General features: G+C 45.6%; 1 protein-coding gene across 1 annotated transcript in view; it reads left to right on the plus strand.

Moving 5' to 3' along the window:
• LOC138303580 (uncharacterized) overlaps positions 1-17490 on the plus strand; it is a 69654-nt gene extending 52164 nt beyond the window's left edge. The window contains exon 5 of the mRNA XM_069242844.1: positions 4918-17490. The gene's annotated coding sequence lies outside the window, so the exon portion shown is untranslated. The remainder of the gene's footprint in view (positions 1-4917) is intronic.
• The last annotated feature ends 411 nt before the right edge of the window (positions 17491-17901 follow it).

The following is a 17901-nucleotide window of genomic DNA, read 5'->3' on the forward strand; positions in this document are numbered from 1 at the left end:
TCTCCTTTTAAAAGGCCCACCGGACTCAGGTCAGCCCCTGTCCCTAGGGACATCCCCCATGCCCAGTCATTGCACGTTTCTTGAATTACAAGGGCAGAGACTTAATTTTGCAAGCATTCAAGGGCAAAGGACTGTAGCACTTTGAGGAGGCCGCTGTAACGTCCTACACAGACTACACAGCGAAGGTGCAACAACTGCGCAGTTCCTACAAAACAGTCAAACATCAGCTACACCAGATGGGCCTCAAATAAGCCGTACTATTTCCCGCCAAACTGGGAGTGGTGGCGGGTGAGACAACTAATTTCTTTCAGAACCTGATGAAACCTGGACCTGGATACTTGCGAAAGGAAGGACGATCAACAATGGAGGTGGCCTGCCTAAAAACCAATGGGAGACACAGCTCAACCGTAAACCCATGAATTGGCCAAGCAATGAACAAGCAACCAATTAGAGGGCGCAGGGCGTGACAGATGTTCAATTTCACAGCAGGAATTTCTTCACCAACCTGTCATCTGATCACGGCTTGGACACTGAGACTGGCAAAAAAAGATCCAGTACATCCCTTAAAAGATATCTCTGATGACCTTTGAATCAGGTTTTTATGGTAAGAACTTGCTGCGTACAGCACACTGATTTGAGTATTGCATTAATTGTGAGGGGACATATTGCATTGATTGTGAGGGGAACGTGTGCTGGGCCACATTAAAAAACCTCTCTCCTTCCCCTCTTTGTTTCTGACTCACACAAAGAAAACCCCTACCACATCACCCTGCTAGAGTTGAGAGCAGTTCATCTGACCTTAAAATGCCTTCTTCCTGCAGTCAGAACAACTTCTCTGCTTGTTCAGAAGATAACATAGCAACAATTTAAACTATTTACTAACTAAACAAGCAGGCAGGGATGCATTCGTCTCAAGCCATATGGAAATGGCTAATTGCAAGGAATTTAACAGTCACTCTTCCCCATCTCCCAGGTGTTCAAAGCATGGGAGCCGACACCCTCAGTCAAACTTTCCAAGAAAACCATGACTAGATTAGAAATGACAGAGGGCCTGATGTAGATGTTGGCAGAGGGGTTACTCCGTCACAACGGTGATGGATATCCCGTCAGCCGAAATCTAAATCCCATTAAATCCAATGGGAAGTTGAAGGTGAGAGTGTACGGCAAGAGGTGACCCCATGTGCAATATAGCCTCTACATCACACAATAAGGCTATTTAGAACATTCCCCCATTCCCCATGAGGATGAAATGTGCTAATTAAGAAGAAAACATTTTCAGAGGGGGACATTGATAACACTTCACCTCTTGTCCTTAAACCATTTAGCCTTTCACAGCTTCTGCTGTGTATGTGCAGCAGTTGGTTGCCATATTATTGATATTGATTATGGATAGCGGGAATTGTGAAAGTAGTCAGTAGTCCTTGATTCTCACTGAGTTGAGTTCCCCTCCCTCCTTCTGCTGCTCCAATGATACTATGAAGCATGGGAGGATTTGGGAGGGAAGGGTTGCTGTGTGCTTTCACCTAGTCTCTCTGTGTCTTTATTTCCTGTGCAATCCACATAACTTGGAGAGCTAGGAGTGAGGGAGAGTTTCAAAGATTGTAGATTAGGGCAATGTGGACAACAGTGGGCTTGTATCAGTGTTTATAGCATGCTTCTGCTTCAGTGTTTTCAGTGAAGCTGTCAACATTCCAATGTTCTCATAATGTTCTAATTTTAGGAGAGAATTAATATAAGATCCACCAACATGAGACCTATCTAGTTTTAAGTATGTGTGTAATGAAGATGAATATTGTAAGTTTTAAATCTTGAAGGAAAATGTGCACATCCAAGCCAACTGCAGCACATACTTTAATTACCCAAAAGATTGCATGATACATCTTTATATTTTATTTATTTATTTTACACAACTTATAAAGCAACACAAACCAACAAAATACCCTCAGACTAAATCACAGATGTTAGGAATGGGGCCACTAGTTGGCAGCGGTTTGCACCCGGTCCAAGTACAAGGTCCAAGTAGAGACCCTCACTCTAGTCAGGGTAAGGGAGTCACACAGCTAAGATTATCCCTGCTCACCCCCTTGGTAGCTCTGCTCAAACAGTCAGGCTTATCTCAGAGGCAATGTGTAAAGTATTTGTGCACACACATAGTAACACAGTGAAAAAACTACAAGAGTACTTCATACCGGTTTAGATAAATAGCCAATATGTATCTGAGTACAAGACCAAAACCACAAAAATCCAACATTCACAAGTAAAGATACAGATTTTCAAAGATTAAGGCCCTCATTACGACTTTGGCAGTCTTTTCAAAAGACCGCCAAAGACACGGGTGTCAGAAGACCGCCAATGCTGGTGGTCTTCTGACCATCACATTACGAATGCTGAAGGATTTCTCCCAGAAATTGGGTGGAAATCCATTAGCAGTTGTGCTGGCGGTCGGCGGCGCAGAGGCGGTTCCACCACTGGCAGTACCATCAGCACCATACCAGCAGGACTCTGTCTGGCATATTACGTGTAGTAATATGGCGTGGCGGTGTCCTGATGGTGGGGCACTGCCTGTGGTGGAAGCGCCAGGACCCGTTCCCTCCTGGACGACCTCCTCGCTGGAAAAGGTAAGTCGATTGTCCAACAGGGGAGGGGAATGGGAGGGTGGAGAGTGTTGTGTGTGTGTGAGTGTGTGTATGGTAGTGAGAGTGAATGCGTGTATGGAAGTGTGTGTGAATGTGTGTATGTTGGTGAGCGTGACTGCATGTATGGAAGTGTGTGTGAATGCGTGTATGTTGGTGTGTGTGTGTGTGCATTTATGCAGGGAGTGGTGGGTGGGAGGGAATGAGTACGGGGAGCGGGGTAGAGGGTGAGATCTTGGAAGGGGGTGGGGGAGTGAGTGCCGGGAGTGGGGATGAGATGCTTGGAAGGGGGTTGTGGGTTGAAGTCCTGAAGGGTGATAGGGGTGGAGGAGGCGTGTGCCAGCATCAGGAAAGGATTTTCCTGTTGCATGGAACATTTCCGCCAGAGTTTTCAGGGTTGTGCGACTGCCACGAAAACCCTGGCAGACCACCGCCTCGTAATACCACCTCGTAATACCGCTGGTGGTCTTCACAGGACAACAGGGCTGGAGGTGCTCACCTCCGCCCCGGCGGTCTGACTACCATGGCAGTATGGGTGGCGTTTCACTGACGAAGTCCTAATATGGCGGTATTCACCGCCACTGTGAGTCTGGTGGTCCAAGGACCTCCAGACTCGTAATGAGGGCTAAATCTTAGTATAGTGTTTAGAAATACAATAGCTCCAACTGGGGATATTAGGACATCTTGGCTGAGTCGTCTCCAACAGTCCAATGTCACTCGAAAGGAAGTGCGGGCTAGTCCTGGAGTTGCACGGATGCCGGTTACAGTACCCTGGAAAACCATGAGGAAACAAAGATGTTGCACAGAGTCAAGAGATGAGGAGTCGCTGGTCCTGGTGTGGCGTCGGTCCCTTACTGCCACCAGGGAGATGAGATGTTGGTTCCTTACTGCTAGGCAGGGGATGTGAGGCATTGGCTCCTTACGGTTGCAGGGGAGGTGATGCGGTGTTGGCGGCGAGGCATAGTTTCCTTACAACAAGACAGGGTCGATGAATCCAGCAGGTCAAGATGCGAGGCGGCAACACACCACGGGGGCACACGTGCTGCGGTGGAGTTGGGTGCCATAGATGTCGGTGACACAGCGTTCTGGACTCATGCTGTGGCAGGACTTCGGAGGTGCTGCAGCAGCATTGGGCCTGTGGCTTTGGTTATGGTCATTGCACTCAGCGGGGACTCAGTTCCGGTGCAGGCAAGGATGCGGGGTCAGAGAGCGGCGCCGATTCCGAAGTCATTCTCGGGGTCGATGCAATTGTTTCTTCCTTGTTTCACCACAACTCACTCCCAAGGGCTGGATTTGGCACCACTTGGCAAGTCCAGACTCTCAGCAAGAGAGCCCAGGTGCTGGTAGTTGAAGTCTATGATGTCCCTGAGACTAACAAGAGGCAAGCTCAGTCAATGCCCTTGGAGAACCTTTGGAAGCAAGATGTAGAAAGCAAAGTCCAGCCCCTTCAGTTCCAGGCCAGAAGCAACAAGCAGCAGACCAGCACAGCATAGCAACTGGCAGAGTGGCAGTCTCTCCTACAGCATCCAGCTCTTCTTCCAGTTAGAATGACCTCAGTCCAGAAGAATGATAACAATGTGGTGTCAGGGGTCCAGTACTTATACTCAGTTCTGTCTTTGAAGTAGGCAAACTTCAAAGGTAAGTCTTTGTAGTGCACAAGACCCTGTAATTCCGTGCCTTGGCCCCAGACACACTCCAGAGAGCTGGAGAATGCTTTGTGTGAGGACAGACCCAGCCCTATTCAGGTTTAAGCATCAGCTCCTCACTCCACTCTAGCTGAGGAAGACCCATCAGTCAGGTAATGGGCCTTCATGATATGTAGGACACACCTCATCTCCCTTTGTGTGACTGCCTAGAGTGAATACACAAACAGCCCAACTGTCTACCTGACCCAGCCGTGAATTCAATAGACGAGCAGAGGCAATCCTGCCAACAACACAGACACCCTTGCACCTTTGTGCAAGGGTGTCTGTATTGGCTCTAGGCACCAAATTGTGTGCTGGTGCTGGATGAAAGGACAGGAATGCACTGTATCTCATAAATACAGCGCATTCCTGCCCTTTCAAACTGGTGTAGGGAGGCGCAGCACAAAGACTTGTGGTGCTGCCCTACGCCAATTTTTTGTACATATGCCCCAAGCTGCTTAGGATCTGTGTGTTTTCTTTTATGCTTGCCAGTTAAGGAGAATAAGTAGTAGAACAATGGATCTGGCACACATAGGTAAAATGAACATATTTTGTTGTTCTAAATGCAAATTGTCAAAATTCTGTTCTTCCCTTTTCAGGTTCCCTGTAAATGGATATGGTTACTGCGTATACCTTAGGAAGGATGGTTTTTCCGTAAATGAATGCAGCATGAGACGGAGTTCCCTCTGTCGAAGAAAGCCATGTGACTGACTGCAGTGTTCCATCGGTTATCCTGTGACCACCAAAATGAGTTCTGCTTTTCTGTTTCTTAGTTTTAAGATCTGAACGGATGTTGGCAGCTGTGAATATTGCTAGAATTTTATATATACCTTTTAAGAGTAGCACCTTAATACTATGACATGCTGCTGTACAAAGTAGGGCGAAGAGTGGATAACCGGAAAACATCTTGTAGGATACAAGGCAGTGCAGGTTTTAATAAGGAGCAGATTGTTACTCGACAGCAATGTGAGTCATAAATACACTGTAGACATAGACAATAGGAAGCCACTGATTTTGAGCAGGATTCTGATTTTTCATGTTGCTTTCTGCTCATTTAATTGACACTGTGGGGTCCTTGATAGCTGTTCCTGCTTGCTTGTTTCAGATTGATCCTCTAGGAACTGGTTGACAGTGGTTACATCCGAGTTGCATGCCCCACTTTTGATAAAAGCAATGTTGTTTGACAGTGTGGCCTAAGTATCATTTACAAAAGTATCTCTCCATTGGGTGTAGATTTATTTTAGTAACTCCAGTAGGGCAATACTGTTTTGAGGTAGCCACATTTTGGCCGGCCGCCTGGTAAATAGTGATTTTTCTCTGTTATTTACTTAGCCACTGGCTAAATACTAGAAATAATTTACTGTTTGGCTGGCAAGCTAGAAAATGGCAGGGAAATGTTGCTTTTTACCTGACCACTTGCGTAGTATTAAGGATTCTGCACTGTTTGATCGTCGGTTGTACAGATATCTGAAAAACGTGTCGATATACCCGGCCAAAAACTGAATATTAGTGATTCCACACAGTTTGGCTGACACCTGTAAAAATAACGAGAAAACTTTTTACCTGGCCACTGTCTAAATTGCAGAGGTTATATACTCTTTGGCCAGTAATAAAGCAAACAGCAAAGGAACTTCACTCATTACTCGGCTGCTGGCAAAACATCAGCCGTTATTTACAATATGACCAACAGCCATACAAGTAGTAAATAAATGTAACTATTTTCCTGGCTACTGGCTAAAGTTCTTTACTATTTCACTGGCAGCCTGGCAAATTGCAACAAAAAACAATATTTATCCGGCAGCTGATTAAATAGCAGAAATGATGTACTGTTTGGCCAGTGGCCTAGCAAATAGAAAATAAATCTCATTATTCACTTTGTAGCTCACTCAACAGCAGACAATATGCACAACTTGGCCATTAGCTGTGCAAACAGCAGAGGAACTTCACTATTAACCCGGCTGCTGTCTGAACAGCTTATATTTTATGGTATTATGCCTTATGCAGATTTCAACAAACACTTACCACCAAGTTGCACTGCAAGCAAGGATTGAATCTAATTTGCATCCCTCTCCTCATGGATGTTAGAGTCCTGACGTATTATCATTTGTTCTCAAAATGTTGTTTCAAATTGCACATATAGGTGGTCATTACGACTTCGGAGGTCTTTTGAGTAGACCTCCGAAGCCGCGCACACCATCTGACCTGGACTTACCTGGGATGGGTCCTCCATCCTTAGGTGTGCTCCAGGTGTGGGTGCGGGTGGATTAGGGTGTTCCTGGGGGTTAGGGAAGGGCACCTGTGGGCTGTTTCTATGGTCTCTGACCATGGGAAATGGCCCACAGGTCCCCTAACGCCTGCCCTGATCCACACGTTAAATAATGGTGCTAAGGAGGCTTAACGCCATTATTTAAGGCCCTCCTCCTCCTGTGCGTGATTTTTGCATGGGAGGATAAATAAGGTGCTAGGGCCGTTGAGTCATTTTTTGCCCTGGAACGCCTACCTTGCATCTCACTGACGCAAGGTAGTTTTCCGCAAAATATAAATATGGAGTTAAGTTTGCGCCAGATTTGCATAAAACAAGATGACCCAAATCCGGTGCAAACAGCCCCTGCCCCTGTGTCTCTAAGTCCAGTTTTAAAATAAATCCTTGCAAGTATTCCCAAGCAAGACTCCAGGTGAACCTTCGGGTATTTTTTGCTGCTTTGTCTTTCTTCTTCACAAAGCCATTTCAGCGGAAAATGTGCTCAAAATACGTAATCATACACAATCATTCCATCATAACTTTCAAACATGAACTGAGAAATATGGATCTGGACTAACAATCAGAGCTGCTGACTTAGGATCTGGAGAACAAGGTTTGAGTCCAGTCTTTGCTCTGGGCGCATAACTTAGGGCCTGATTTAGATTTCGGTGGATGGGTTATTCTATTACAGTGGACGGGTTATCCCCTGAAATATAAATCCCATTATTACCCATGGGATCTATATTTCAGCAAACAGGATATTTCATCTCTGGAAATTTAAATCAGGCCCTTAATCTCTTGTGCTATAGATAAAATAAATCCAACCCTATATAATGTAATCTGGTGCTCATGTGAAGTGCTCCAGTGCCCTTGGGATAGTACTTGCACTACATAGACCTGCTATATATATATACATATCTTTATCCAAACAGGCCATATTATGCCTTACTCTGAAAAGTGTTCCAGCTTCAGGGCAGTTCACCATCTGCCACATTTATGGGTGAGATCACTATCTTAGCCTGAGTCTGATACAGACATGTTGAAGGGCTTGGTCAAAGGGGTGCCATTTACTAACAATTGCTGTAAAGAGTGTGTTATTTTGGTAATTCAAAGCATTTTGAAAGCATGTCAACTATTACATTAATCAATCAATCAGGGAATTTGTAAAGCGCACTACTCACCCGTGAGGGTCTCAAGGCGCTGAGGGAGAGGGTGAGGTGCTGCTACTGATTTAACAGCCAAGTCTTGAGATGTCTCCTGAAGGTAAGGAGGTCCTTGGTCTGATGCAGGTGGGTGGGAAGAGTGTTCCACGTCTTGGCAGCGAGGTGTGAGAATGATCTGTCGCTGGTGGTTGTTCTGCGGATGCGTGGGATGGTGGCGAGGGCAAGGTGGCAGAGCGAAGTTGTTGGGTCGGGGTGTAGAAGGAGAGCCTTCTGTTGAGGTATTCTGGTCCGGTGTTGTGCGGTGCCTTGTGCGCGTGGGTGAGGAGTGTGAAGGTGATTCTCTTGTTGACATGGAGCCAATGCAGATTTCTCAGGTGGGCTGTGATGTGGCAGTGGCGGGGGAAGTCCAGGATGAGGCGTGCGGATGCATTCTGGCTGCATTGCAGTCTTTTCTGGAGTTTGGCCGTGGTTCCTTCGTAGCGGGTATTGCCGTAGTCCAGTTTGATGCTTACAAGGGCTTGGGTGACTGTTCTTCTGGTTTCAGTGGGGATCCATTTGTAGATCTTCCGAAGCATGCAGAGGGTGTTGAAGCAGGAGGAGGAGATGGCTTTGACTTGCTGGGTCATAGATAGTGAAGAGTCCAGGATGAATCCCAGGTTGCTTGCATGGTCGGCGGGTGTCGGTGTGGTTTCCAGTGTGGAAGGCCACCAGGAGTTGTCCCATGCAGAGGGGGTGGAGCCGAAGATGAGGACCTCAGTCTTGTCGGAATTCAGTTTAAGGCAGCTGTTGTTTATCCATTCTGCGATGGCCTTCATTCCTTCATGGAGGCTGGTCTTGGCAGTGTCCTTGGTGAGGGTGAGGATCAGCTGGGTGTCATCAGCATATGAGATGATGTTGAAGTTGCGAGATCGGGCAATTTTGGCGGGCGGAGCCATGTAGACGTTGAAGAGGGACGGGCTGAGGGACCAACCCTGGGGTACGCCACCGATGATTTTGGTGGCTTCAGAACGGAATGGAGAGATGCGGACTCTCTGAGTTCTGCCGGTGAGAAGGGAGGTGATCCAGTCCAGGGCTCTGTCACGGATTCCTGCGTTGCTGAGGCATGTGCATAGGGTGTGGTGGCAGACGGTGTCGAAAACGGCTGAGGGGTCCAGGAGCATGAGGGCTGTGGTTTCCCTGTTGGCCAGTATGGTTCTGATGTCATCGGTGGCGGCGATCAGGGCAGTTTTGGTGCTGTGGTTGCTGCGGAATCCGGATTGGGATGAGTCCAGAGTGCTGTTCTCCTTGAGAAAACGGTTCAGTTGTTTGTTGACAATTTTCTCTATAACTTTTGCCGGGAAGGGGAGCAGGGAGTTCATGAGGTCCTTTGGGTCCGCCTTAGGTTTCTTGAGGAGGGCGTTGATCTCGCCGTGCTTCCAGCTCTCCGGGGAGGAGGCAGACTCGAAGGAACTGTTGATGATCTTCCGGAGTTGGGGTGCGATGGCGGAGCTTGCTTTGTTGAAGATGTGGTGAGGGCAGGGGTCAGATGGTGAGCCAGAGTGGATGGTGTTCATGATTTTGATGGTGTTGTTGTCTTTGAAGTGGGTCCAGGAGAGCTGGAGGCTGGTGGGTGGTGAGTCTGTGGTGTCGGTGGCTGACGGGGGGTCTGAGTGCTGAAGCTGTCATGGATGTCTGCGATCTTGTGGTGGAAAAAGGTGGCTAGGGAGTCACAGAGGTCTTGTGATGGCAGGATGTTGTTGAAGTTGGAGCCGGGGTTGGAGAGCTCCCTCACAATGTTGAAGAGCTCTTTGTGGCTGTGTGCATTGTTGTTGATGCGTTCTTTGAAGGCGGTTCTCTTGGCGGTTCGGATGAGTTGGTGGTGTCTGCGGATGGCGTTTTTGAAGGCTGTGAGGTTGTCCAGTGTCTGATCTTGGCGCCACTTCTTTTTGAGTCTTTGGCATGTTTGCTTAGATTCTTGGACATCAGCGGTGAACCAGAAGCCCTTTCTGTCTCCTGTCTGTTGGAAGGATTTCTGGTTGGGGCGAGAGTGTTGGCACAGTCGTCAATCCATTGCCTGAGGTTGCAGGCTGCTTTGTCAGTATTGGTGGTGTCGATGGGTGGGTTCCGGGAGAGGGTAGTGATCAATTGGTCTTCGGTGACCTTGTTCCATCTGTGGTGGGGAATCCATTGCAGATGATGGTGTGTTGTGGGTTTCTCGAAGGAGAAGTGGATGCAATTGTGGTTGGTCCAGTGGAGTTCGGTGTGTGGCTGAAGGAAACATGTTTGCTGGTGGAGAAAACGGGGTCCGGTGTGTGTCCTACGGAGTGGGTGGGGGTCGTGACGAGCTGTTTGAGGCCGAGGTTGCAGAGGTTGTCGAGCAGGGTGGTAGAGTTGTTATCAATGGTGTTTTAAAAAATAGTCCCCACTTCATGTCTATTAAAGCTAGCTGGGTTCTAACAATTAGATTGTGGCTCTAAAACTTTTGAGATGCACTGGTATAGTGTGTCAGAAATTAAATGAAGGAGGAAAGACTGTTGTGACAGAGAAATAAAATGAAATGAAGTGAATTTGTAGAGTACACTAAACCCAAAGATGTCAAAGCGTTGAGCCAAGAAGTAAGCCTCCTAGCCTCATACAAAGACATAGGAAAGTCATAGGAAAGTTAGGTGGCCCTTCAATCGATTCCAGATCGACTTCTTGGATATGCCCTGATGTAATCGGCTGTGGTATAACCTAATTGTTATGTGTTGGTTTTCAAAGGGGGTGGAGGCATACCCGAGTAGGCGATGTGCTAGTCTGAATATGGCCCAAAAACTGTTGAGGGACTTGATTCCATACTTTGGCATGCCAGTTTATCTTGAATCAGATCAAGATAGTCACTTCAAAAGTGAATTGATACAGCTGCTGTTCACAGCCTTACATATCGACAAGAAATTCCACTGCAGTATAGACCGAAGTGTCCGGAGTAAACGGGATGATCATGGCTAAGTTAGCAAAAACATGCTTCTCCACGTCTCTCAAGTGGGCAGATGCACTCTTGCAGGTAGTAATGAGCATCCGAAGCACCCTCTGCAAAAGAACTGAACAGTCCCTACCCCAAGGCAGTGATGGGGAGTGCCATGAGAATTTTGTTCTGTCCCTACTGTGCTGCTAATGAATATTACAAATGACAAAGTCCTTGACTAATGCAAAGAACTGGCTGATGTGGTGCTTTCTATCTCTCACTTGGTCTACTTGGTTGCACCAGCCATGCGGTCTGACCCATACCTTGACCGGAGCCCAGAGGATTCAGTTCTTGTGAAAAAAACACACGCCAAGTCAAGCTTGGAAGATCGCTGGAGAGGGCCTCACAAAGTAATCCTTGTGCCCAACATCACCGTATGTGCAGGTCTTCCTAACTTGGTGCATACCTTGCATACGAAGAGAGCGAGACAGGTGGGAGACGAGGTGGGGACAACACCCATTGGTTCTCCAAGTCCAGACCGATTTGATGTTTCTAAGGCATGACGAAGCCTGACCTAAGAATCCTCAGGTCCCTGGCAAACCCCAGAGTACTGGGACAGATCACACAGAAACAACTGCACTGCCAGATGAAGATGGTGCAGGAGAAACAACAGGAGTGAATTCAGATTCCGAAGATGAAACCGTGCTCCAAGAACTGGAAGCGACAAGTACCTCAGGGAAAGACTGCGTCAGGAAGATGAATAGACAAAGAACAAAAGTAGTAGAAGGATAGCACTGATGAAAGCAATGAGCGCAGAGACTATTAGAAAGGAGAGAGAGCTACAGAAATGAGAGAACACAGATCAAGGACAGTTTAGTAACAGTGTCTCCGACTAACCAGAAATAAAGAGACTGAGAAAACCGAACCAAGGGCCAGACGTAGAAAGCCCTTTTCCATTTATTAACAGTCCGAATCACTATTTTAGGCCGTTAAGAAATGCAAAGCAGCCTTTTTTGATGTACAAAGGACTTAAGGGAATCGCAAATTGAGATTTCTACCCTGTTGAAATTGCAATTTGCGATCCCCTGAACAGGAAATCGCAAATAGAGATTACCTATTTGCGATTCCTATTTTTATGTACAAAGCACTTGCTAAATGCAATTTGGGCATCTAGAAAGTGCAATTACCATCAACTTGAAGTCAGTGATAATCATGTGTAATTTAAAACAAGCATTTGCAATGCAATATGTCTTGCATTTGCGAGAGTTAGAGATATTGGCATTGTAAATGCCTAATTGGACTTTTCTTGCCACATCAATTGGTAACCCAGTCTCATAATTTGGTCCTTTCCTACCACATAATTCCAGTGGCCCTGCATATAACTAAAGCACTTCAATTTACCTTCTTCCTCTATCTGGAGCAATACTTTAAAATGTTGCCATTTAGCATCCTAATTTAACCAGGCACCAAAATAAAAGTGCTTCCCATTAGCGAATCAGATGGCAAAAAAATGTCCTACAGCTGCAAAAGTAGAAAAGAGTTTTTCATATTTTTAAACCCAGTGGTATCGTGGGTGTATTATAATCTGCCCATAGCGACTAAAATCGGCAAACATTGCAGCATCCCAGCTTAAGTTACTTTCACTAACAGTAGGCTGCTGTGTGGTTACCAATTTGAGTTCAGGCTAGACAGGGGCACTGAGAAACCCATGTTACAGTTGGAAGACAATGCTCTTTGCATCCCTTTTAAATAATCTTGATCTGTGGTTTTCGATTTATTGACCATGGGATCCTTCTAGAAATGCTTGAGAATTCCCTGGACTGTGAGGGACAGTTAATCAAGAAAACCAAATCTCATCTTAGTTGCAAAACCAATCCTAGCACATGAAGGTCAAGGACTCTGTCCCATTGCCTCACGGCATTGCGTGAGCTCCATTCGACATGTGGATAACTCACTGATGCTATCTTACCAATGATTCAACGCAACAGGGCCAACCCGATCAGTAAATGCCAGCAGGGAATGCAGCAACATTATAGGTGCACCCATGTCAAGGAAACAGCCAGCAGGACGGGCGCTAGTAGGGTGAAGCAGTGGTATGGCAGACCCTTTTGAAACTCCATTTGTGAGGCATGGTCTGCCTGCATGGCTGGGTGGCACACCCCGATGTGCTCTGCCAAAGTATAGCTCTTTTCCCCCAAAAAGGACCAGGGAAACAGTGATTGTAAAGCAAAAAAGATATGTGGGAAAGTGGATTATTAGTTGAAGTGGAAAGTAGTCCCTGTCAAGTAATGATGGCACAGTTCCTTACTAGGTCCAGTTAGGTCTCAATAATTTAAACATGAGCTCAGCCCTTGCTAGATGTAGCAAAGGTCAGACTTAGGAGAAATTTGTAAAGCATTTGCCAGCACCAAAAACAGTTAAAACGTAGACGACAAAGCACAGAAAAAATCCCATTCAAATTTATAAAAATGTGCTAAATTTTAATGAACGGATAGACTGAAAACACCAAAGATTGGATGTAGGAAACCGGAGATATGATTTTCCAAAGTTTTAATTATTTCTAGTTTTAAAAAGCTCAAAGTGCTTACTGCAAGTATCTGGTCACACTAAATCAGGCAAAGTCAAAAGTTAGGGCACACCACAATGGAGCACTGGTCAAACATGAGCACTAGGTTCATCCCGGTGGAAAGTTTACCTTCTTGCTTAGTCACTTTTTTGAAGAAAAGTCCTTGAGGTAATTGGCAGGTAGAGTTGAAGGCTGGATCCGTAGAAGGGCTCATCAGTGGCAGTCGGCTAAAGTGTGGCTCCTCAGTGGGAGATTCGGTTCTGGTAGGAAGTCCAAGGTTCTCATCGTCGAAGGTGGGAAAACTCTGAGCGGGCAAAGTCCAAGTTTGGAACCAGGAAGGCATTGTCGGGGTGCTGCTCAGCATTGGTCCGAGTGAAGTTCTCTACGTTCAGACTTTTAAACTTTTCTAGAAGTCAGTCTGCTTTCAGTGGGGCAGACCAGCAAATTCAGGTTACCGTCGGTGGCTGCTGGTCTGAGCGGTCCAGTGGTAGTTCAGAAAACGTTTTCAAATGCTCAATCTTACAATTTTGAAGGTGGAAAGAGTACATTGTAACACCAGCCAGGGCCAGGATCCTTTAAGATTGAATCTCTCAGAAGCCATCAGCAAGGCATAAGATAAATCGAGTTGTAACTGATTAACTGGGCTCAGCACAGATTTAGGCTTCTTGCAACATTTGTGTTCCTGGAGCTGAAATGCTGTCCTGGGTATGACTGGGAGCAGGTCCAGCCCCTGGGGTTTCTCTCCACTGTTCTACCTGCTGGTGGTCTTCCACAGGTCCAGCAGTGTTCTGTACAGGGCATTGAGGGTGCCCCTTTATGCCCAGTGCCAGCATGTGGGTGGGGGAAACTCCTGGTCACTCCCTAACCAATGAGATAAAGGTTTTCTGAGGTGCCCCTACCCACTTTTACACACAGTGCTTTTACCCTCATAGATAACCAAATCCCAGAATTATGTGCCAAATTAGCTAGTACACCTTCATGTTCCTATTTAAAGCTATGCAATGACTGCTCAATATATTCTTAGGCTGCTACAGTATATAAATATGCAACAATCTGCTTGGGATGTGCTACATTGACCATACCACTGTAGTCCTCATTAATGCTTAGTAAATAAAATGCTTCATGCCAAGTCCACACTTTTGGTTGAGAAGCTAACCAAAGTTCTCAGCAGAAGTTCCCATTCTTTTGCCGTAGAACTGTGTGACCACCTTTCTTACAACTAATGTTCAATAGGAATTGGCAAAACCAGCTTGCCTGGCCTTAAGAATCTGTTTGGCAAGTTAGTATGAACTCATTTTAAAAAACATATATTTAGTTTTTTGTGAAATTAAAATTGTATGCAACTTGAAATATGTTATGACTTTGTAATAAAACATTTGAGTTTGTTAAATACAAATTTGACATGATAATGGTTAACAGTGCAAATTTGGAAAGATTTTTAATATAGAGTCATGTGTGCAAATGTGGTAATTGGAAGCACTGACAGTACCTGTGTGTATAGCTTGCTACTTCTTTCACATCTAGTAATTGTTAGTTTTGTTGAAACATTGTTGAGAAGGGAGGATCTTGGTTTTAATTTCTATATTGAGTTTAACATTATATTTGAATCGTAATAGATACATGTACGTACTTAAAGAATTATAACATAATTTTAAGACTTTAAAGAAAATGTAAAAAGGTGGTATTTTTAATTATTACTTAGGTATCTAGGTATCCATAAAGATGTATGTTTTGCTCAACATTCATTATATGTTCTTAAACTTGTCAACATCGAGGGAAAATTCTACTTATTTTAGGCTAAAAAATATAATGATAAACTTTAACTGCATAAGTCCAGTGGCTTGTGGGCAGGGCCCAGGTACCAGGATTACTGATGTGGGATTCAGTGCTACATGGTAACCAGATTAGGGAAAAACAAATGCTGGTGAAGATGAGAGACCTTACTTCCAGGTACGATTCCAGCCCTCTTGTCAGCTTCGCTGAGAGAGCTCTCCCAGATCACGTATTATCTTAATGCCTTACAGTTTGGGTACAGTATGCACTGACTCGCATTAAGTGTAGGTACTACGAACAAAGGAGAAGGCTGGTTGCCTCCTGGTGCCCCAGCTTTGCTAACAGTTATCCATACTGGTGACAGAAGGACATAGTGATACCATAATCATGCATCTGTTGACTACTGATCAGGAGTATGGCTCCTATGTTTTGAATCCACGCATGCGGGCACGAGAACCCTGAACGGCTGGTTTGTACTAAATTTGTGCCTTCCTACTGTTCGTGATGATGTGAGAGAAGAGCTAGAGGAAATGTAACAGAGGAGGAGATTCAGACAGCAATAGACTATGGCCTTGATTTTGATCTCCATAAGGGGTTTCACCCTAGAATACTTTCCAGATGCCAGACTGGGTCTGGAAACAATTTCTGTAGCAGTTCTCCCACTTTACGCTAAGTGGTGCAGCTCCCTTCTGACTTCACATCACCTGTGAATAACAGAGCAGAGCTACATGTAAGTACCATCCATGCAGCCTGACATCAGTTCCTTTCTTTCCATACCTTCTAATGCGGATCTGGAGTTTTCTGTTGGTTTTCCGACAACTTCTAATAATTTCTGCAGTGTGCTAAGAAATTATGCCCCTCCCTGAACAACAGGTTTCAATCCATGCCTAAACTGCAGGAAGCAGATATTGGTTACGGATCTTCTTGAGGTGTGACCAGACATGATAATAAGTTATGTCGTAAGTGTGCCCTCATCATGCACCCTAAGGTGATCAGAGATCGGGAGGGGAATCAGCATTTCTCCAAACTCAAGAAGAAGTCACAGACTTCACTTAGATCATACTCATATCCCAGGTTGTGGCTTAGGCTGCAGGCTGCAACCCTGACTGCTGAAATTTGCTTTGAAGTCCTCCAGTAAGTCAAAGTCCATATCCAGGCACAAGCATAAGAAAACAATGTGGGATTTGACCCAATACTGCTACTCACCAAAGCGAAGGTACAATGGTGTCAAAATGCAAGTCACACTCCATAGAGGTCACTGACCAATTCCTCTGCTGATCCCAATGTGTTTAGAATTTCCCAGGCCATCTTCATACCCGCAGCAGATTATGACGTTCATGGAGACCATGCTGCAAATTTTTGATGTGTGTTTACTGCTGACATGTCTTAGCCCATTGCTGTCTATCCATTGGTACCCGTAACTGGGCCCATTCTGAATGTGGTACAAACCTCTAATACCACTTTTCAGTTCCTGCTGCTCAGTGCTGGTACCAATGGCACTTGTGCTGGAAGATGATCCAGGGCTGACCACAATGTTGGACCCTGAACCGATTTTGGCTTAAGCCCGATCCATGTTGTGCTATAAAAATGCAAAAGCACAGCTGAACATCATGCACCTTGACTCCAGCCCAGTGCCTCTGCCATGTTGCTCCTATATGCAAAAGCTCTATTGTCTTTTTGGTTCTGACTCTGATCCTATACCACAGCTGGGGACACACAGAATGGGGATGATGATGAGGGCTTATGTGATGGGCTTACTCACCCCCATTATAGTGATGATGCCTTATACATTGATTTACATATTTACAGAATGCCAGGAGGCTTGACACCTTGCCTGAGACGGAGATTGACTCACTACATGCGCCCCCCATAGAAGAAGACGCTTCATTCGCAGTGGTGGTCAGGAGGGCAGCTACCCTCAATTTAGACCAAAACAAATGTTTTAACAGAAATTTGCAGCCTGGGCCAGCAACCTCTAAGCCCTTAAATCGTTTTAATGGTGCCCTTTATAATACTTTGGTAGCTATTTAATTGAAGATAATTTTTACATTCTTTTGAATATGCAGGTGGCCAGATGTCACAGGCCAACTCCTGGTGACCAGGATTTTCTTATCAAGCACTCCACCACAGGGAGATGTTTTTTACAGGCCTTGACCAGCAAGGTAAATCCAAAATAATTTCTGACCACTGGTCCAGATAGGGAATCCAAGAGAATTGATGCTTTTGGCAAGTACATGGTTTCTTCCACCAGTCTGGCACTGTGATTAGTAAATGCTGTTTGCCTGCTGAGCCATTACACACATGCCTTTTGGGACATGGCCAATGAAACCCAGAAGTATATAAAGCCATTTTGCCACAGATGGCTCATGATGGACAGGACGTGGGCAAATATGTTGCCCACACAGATATTATGCATTGCCTAGAGAGGGCAGTCTGCTCCAGTACCAGTGTTGTTCTTCGTTAACACTTGTGCATGCAATCCACAGGATACTCTGGTGATGAACAGGCCTGCATCGTGGATATGCTTTTCAATAGGTATTGACTTTTTGGTGAGAAGTTGGACTCTGAATTGGAACAATTTAAAGACAGCCAAGCTACAACACACTTGGAGTTGTTGACCCTAGCTACATAGTTTCTGCACCCATTCTTTGAGTTTAGAATTCCAGAGGACTGACATATAGATAGGGACAGCATTCTCAATCAGTGAGGCACCATATACCCCATTACTTTTGAGGCAGTGAGTCTGTCAGGCAGTATGTGAACCAGCCGAGCCGTCAGTCCGCCAGCTCTTCTTCTCCTGCTGCAGTGACCACCACACCACTCTAGCTTACCCTTAATGGCGCATGCCTAACCAAAGGGGGTTACGTTCAACATTTTGGATTCCATCATGTCTAACATGTGAGTCTTACAGATTTT

The sequence above is a fragment of the Pleurodeles waltl genome, chromosome 7, assembly GCF_031143425.1.
Source record: "Pleurodeles waltl isolate 20211129_DDA chromosome 7, aPleWal1.hap1.20221129, whole genome shotgun sequence".
NCBI classification, from domain to species: domain Eukaryota; kingdom Metazoa; phylum Chordata; class Amphibia; order Caudata; family Salamandridae; genus Pleurodeles; species Pleurodeles waltl.